Below are 5,961 nucleotides of genomic sequence, written 5' to 3'. Positions count from 1 at the left end.
GCATTTTTAATGATGTTAGTGTGAATCGTACTCACCAACTGATTCGTTTAACACAGAAGGTATTTGACGTGACGTTGTTTGATCGCTTCTCCTTTCTCCTGATGAAGACCCATGTTTTTTTTCTCCAAAATAGTGTCTTGCACCATTTCCAGCTGGGGGTACAACATGTAATCGAGGGCTTCGTGAAATCCTCGGAATTGGACTAACGGGTTTGTTGCGTCTCCGTGAACTGAGTGACAGTGATGTCTTCGGTTTGGGTGTAGCAAACCCCGGTTGTGAGACAAGCGTTGACAAGTCAACGTTTGAAATATCTACATACATAAAAAATACATTTTTGTTTTATCAATATTGCATAATCAAAATAGAACACAAATAATGTATACATACCTTGCAGTACACATTTGTTGACAGATTTGCTCTGACCCGTTGTTTCATTAATTAACGGTTCAGTCACTGAAAAATAAATAGAAAATATTCACATCAGTACTAAGCAATTCTAATATATAAATACATAAAAATGATCTTTATGTAAACTTACGCAGTTGATCGATGCGATCCAGGTTTTCATAATCGTTGATAGGGCCTGAATTACGTACAAATAAAAATTATTTAAACGCCTGTTAAAAATCAAGGTACCAAAATGTAAAACATCAATATTTAAAAAATCACATACTTCTGAAAATAAACGCCATTTTAAAGTGCAATCACCCGTGTTCTACAGATGCGTCCGTCTGGTTCAGCTGTAAATGATGACCACATAGGCCTACACTTAAAGTCTGTTTATATAGGCTGAGTTCTCCCCCATAAGAAGACCTTCACTCACTCACTGCCAGAGGGAGGGGTTGGGGAGGGGAGGGTAATGGGGGGACAGGAATTAAAAGTTCAAAGGTACTGCAATTAAGTCATAAAGCATAGGCCATATATAATTTTTTGTCACAAAGTTTCCCAATCACACCACAGCTATCTGGCGCCATCTTCTGTTTAAATCTGGGTTCATGAAGCATCGCGACAAACTCAAAATGACGTATATAAAAGTTTAAAACACATTTTATTCATGTCTCTTTTATATAATTCTCAACAGAAAAATACACTTCCCTTAGACAACAATTGATCTCATTTTGTTTTCATACATTTAAACGACCGCACATCTTGATTTAACTCAGCGGCTGTTTTTATTATAATAGGCTATTATTGAATGTAGGCCTATTAGCTTGTTTTTAGTAGGCGGTTGCGCGTGAAGAAAGGACCCATTCATTTACAATATTAATATGTTTAGTTAAAATCTCTATTAGAAATGAATAATGCAACATTGTGACGTTTGATAGTTTAATCTGTGCCTGAATCATTTAAAAGGACTGCCGATAGACTATACCAAAACCCCCGTTGTGAAAAATTAAGAGATCAAAGATTTAAATTGACACTTCGAAATCTTGGCGTACCTTATCACTACAATACCCCATGAACGCAGATCCAATTAACAACCCTAGGTCTGGTCAAAATACAAATTTAATTAACCCCCAGTCATTTCATCGTCTTTATGTCTGAGTAATAAAACGAATTATCATTACACATCCCCGCCACAAAACATCTGTCAATCGTCGCCTTTATGTCTGAATCAGAAAATGAATTACCCCGCCGCATGAAAGCGAGACCCCCGCTGCTCAGCGCCTTAAAGGCTGGATCAAAAAACACGTTATCAATTTGGATAATCTCGTGAAATAATTTTGATTGGAAAAATGCAATACAACACGTGTTAAAGTTACAATTTATAATGCATACTATTTCAACGCCAATATTGTGTTTGCCAATCTGAACATTTGGTTTAAAATACGTTTTAGTCTCTGGTAAAAATAAATAACCCTTGTTAATCGTTTATTCATTATTTTAAAGTGTCCGTCTAAATGAGTTTGCTCTGCCAGTATCGTCTGTTTGCGTAAAATAAACTAATATCATTCAATATCCACTGTTTTAGAATCTCATGGTTAAAAAAATAAAAAAAATAAAAAAATGTAACAAACTTTTGTATTAAAGATATTTCGTCAGAATTTGTTTTTAGTAGGCAGTTGCGCGTGAAGAAAGGACGCATTAATTTACAATATTAATATGTTTAGTTAAAAGTTCTTTTAGAATTGAATAATGCAACATTGGGACGTTTGATAGTTTAATCTGTGGCTGAATCATTTAAAAGGACTGCCGATAGACTATACCAAAACCCCAGTTGTGAAATATCCAGAGATCAAAGCTTTAAATTGACACTTCGAAATCTTGGCGCGTCTTCACCCCCATGAACACAGATCCAATTAACAACCATAAGGTCTGGTCAAAATACAAATTTAATTAACCCCCAGTCATTTCGTCGCCTTTTTGTCTGAATTATAAAATGAATTACCCCGCTGCATGAAAGCGAGACCCCGCTGCTCAGCACCTTAAAGGCTGGATCAAAAAACGCGTTATCAATTTGGATAATCTCCTGAAATAATTTTGATTGGAAAAATGCAATACAACAGGTGTACAATACTCTGCCAGTATCGTCTGTTTGCGTAAAATAAACTAATATCATTCAATATCCACTGTTTTAGAATCTCATGGTTAAAAAATAAAAAATGTAACAAACTTTTGTATTAAAGATATTTCGTCAGAATTCTATATAAAATAAACCTGTTTACCAAAATACTGTATTTTCTAGTGAATGTTGTTAAAGTTTTTATAATTTTAGAGTGCTTTTGTTGTATTTGCCAACTTGATACGTTTTTGTTTTAAAACAAAATGTCAAAGTTTTCGTTAAATACATTTAAACCTTTAAATAATACTTTAAAACACACAAACACTTCCTAAGATTAGGAGGAGTTAAGCCCCACCCCCGCGGATGGGGCTTGTCAACTGATCTTACGCCATTGTCATTTTGGACGAGATCATGAAAGGACTTTAAACGGAGTCGTGTAAGATTTCTGTCTTATATAGTTAAAATTATATATTATGTTTTTAGAAAATGTATCCTGTTTGCTAGGTTAATGTTAAACATCGTCTTACTTACATCACTTATCGCTGAATGAGTTCATGAAAAGGATTTTAAACGGTAGATTTTGTGCTGCATTTTACAATTTATGCTATTTAAAATGCTCTTTGTTGAAATACAATTTTTAAATACATTTTATGTTTTTGTTCAGCATCTTTAAAGTGACATTGCTAGAGATGTGTTAGACAACGTAATGTTTAAAAACACATTTTCTTCTCTTTGTCAAAAGTTTAAAAAACAAAACAGTTTTTTCACCAAGCATTAAACCCCAATAAAGACATCATTTAAACACATTTTAAACGTAATACTACTTTTTTGTCATCTCAGTTTTCCATTAAAGATTAATAATCTTTCTACTCTTTTAAATACACCGATGGGGGTATCAGAACAGACACGTCATATCACAGCATGTAGCCTACAACTGCCGGAGGGAGGGGAGGGGGCGGAGGGAAAGGTCAAATGTACAGCAATTAAACCATAAATCAGGGCCATAAATCATTTTTTGTCACAACGTATATAATACTTACTACTTAGATATCATTGGCTGCTTCATATTGTGAGTCTGTCATTTTTATTTGTTTTGTTATGCTGTTCATTCGAGTTAGTGAGATCATCTCTATCAGGAAGACATGAGTAAAATGTACATTTATTTGATGAATATAAAAAACAGAAATGTAATTTCTCTCTTTAGCATAAGCCCCATCTGGCAGTCCTAAGAAATACTCATAACCGTCATATCCTGCCAGATATATGAGGCAGGGGGCGAGGAGCCTACCCCCGTGCAGGACGGGACTCAACTGGTGGTGGTGGGGTGGTGGAGGCACACTGAAACAGCCATGTGATAGATTGTGAGCAGGCTTATAAAGCGATGGCTGATGCATGATTGGCTGGGAGTAACCTAGCTAATGGTGCGATGATGTACCCACTAGAACTACGCTGCGCTTACATTTATGTTATGACCCTGGCTTGTGAGAAGTAACATAAAATAAAATATAAAGGATGACAGAAACATAATATAATTTATGTTACAACCCTGGCTTGTGAGAAGTAACTTAAGATAAAATAGTAAAGATAATACAAATAAAGAATTACAGAAACAAGACTTTTAGTGTTCAAAACTTCTTTTGTTCTTTAAATTCTTGAAATAAATACCACATACAGGAAGCATAATGACTTCAGGGATGAGTCAGGCCAATATAATAAACAAAACACCTATAAATCCCCATTATCAACTAAACTGCCTCTTAAAGAAAAGTAAACAAAACTTACCTTACTACCTTGCTAACCAAAAACAGGAGAACATTTGTATTATGAAAATAATTAGCCCCCAACCCCTAAAGCTTCCATGGTGAACAAAAGATTGTATTTTCAGTATTAAGAATTTTTACAGGTTTGGACTTCCACATGCCACATAGCCAAAAGTTTAACAAAAAATGAACAGGCAACAGGTTATCACTAACACTTAATACTATGTTTGTTTTTCTTAACTAAATAATGTAGCACTGTAGCTTTGATAACATCAATATCATACTGAGACAGCAGGGTAAGATAAACAAAAATCACCATTGCAGCAACACACTTTCATTACAACGATCACTGGCACATTCAGCGTTCCACTTTCACATCTCACTGCCTCATTCACACACTTCCATGCCTCACTCTCTCTATCACATGCTTCCAGTCTGTCATACCCTTCCTCATACGCACTTCCTCTCATTGACACATCTTCACCATGGACACACTATGTTTTACACACAGGTGTCCTCTGTGTATTTCAAAGGACACTCTTACTGAGGTTAGCCAATCCATGCACGAGTCGTGTAATTTTTTTCAATTGGTGCAGAGTCTCTAAAAGAGCAAGGAGGGAGAGAGAGAGAGAGAGAGAGAGAGAGAGAGAGAGAGAGAGAGAGAGAGAGAGAGAGAGAGAGAGAGAGAAAACAAGCAGGAGGAAGAAATTTGCACACACACAAGGAACTTAACCAATAATATGTCCTGGGCGTAACACCCCACCCCTAAGTCTAAACCCCAGTTTTGAATGAAAACCATCAAGGACTCATGAGCATGAGAAAACGCATCTGCCAGAAAATATTCTCTACCTGTATGTCAATGTTAAACTCTTGCAAGATCAAAGACCATCTCATCAGTCTTTGATTTGTATTGGACATACGTATAAGGAAAACCAAAGGATTATGGTCAGTTTATATACCACTATAGGTAAAGTACCCACCCACATAGACCTCAAAATGTTGAAGGGCCAAGAGTAATGCTAAGGCTTCTTTTTCGATCATGCTGTAGTTCCGTTGGGTTTTGTTTAATTTTTTTTTTGAAAAATAGCACACTGGGTGGTCAATTCCTAGGACTTTCCTGCAGTAACACAGCACCTGCTCCTAGGGCACTCGCGTCCACCTCCAACTTAAATGGATGAGTGAAATATGGGGTGGAAAGTACAGGGGCCTACAGAGAAGATCCTTTGCAGTCTTAAATACAATTTCAGACAGAACTCCAGCAAAAATTTCCAGATGAACTCAACAAGTCGGTAAGTGGAGATACAACAGTTTTACAAAAATCCTGGTAATAACCAACCATTCCTAGAAAACGGCATAAATCTCGCTTTGTTTTAGGAGCTTGGAACTCCGTGATTGCTGTAACCTTGTTGTCCACAAGATGCACCTGGGCTTGCCCCACCTGTTTGCCTAGGTACATGACCATCGCCTTACCAAACACGCACTTAGCCAGGTTGATGGTCAATGAAGCACTTGCTAACTGGTCGAACACTTCACGCAGTGTTTTTAAGTGTTCATTCCATGAATTGGAGTATACCACTACATCATCTATATATGCCTTGCAATTTGACACACCGGACAAACCTTCGGCATCAGCCTTTAAAATATGTCTTGTTCATTAGACATCCCAAATGCTATCGCCGAATATTGAAGAAAAATATC

General features: G+C 36.5%; 1 long non-coding RNA gene across 1 annotated transcript; it reads right to left on the bottom strand.

The window, feature by feature from the left end:
• Window positions 1–219: 219 nt before the first annotated feature.
• LOC127662460 (uncharacterized) lies at window positions 220–743 on the bottom strand. The gene is made up of 4 exons (XR_007972889.1): window positions 674–743; window positions 539–583; window positions 388–453; window positions 220–311 (listed from the first exon to the last, which is right to left on the bottom strand). It is a non-coding gene; the product is annotated as an uncharacterized LOC127662460 (long non-coding RNA).
• Between the last annotated feature and the right edge of the window lie 5,218 nt (window positions 744–5,961).

The sequence above is a fragment of the Xyrauchen texanus genome, chromosome 22, assembly GCF_025860055.1.
Source record: "Xyrauchen texanus isolate HMW12.3.18 chromosome 22, RBS_HiC_50CHRs, whole genome shotgun sequence".
NCBI lineage: Eukaryota > Metazoa > Chordata > Actinopteri > Cypriniformes > Catostomidae > Xyrauchen > Xyrauchen texanus.
Note: the sequence above shows the minus strand (reverse complement) of the source record. Positions and strands in the feature narration are given on the sequence as shown.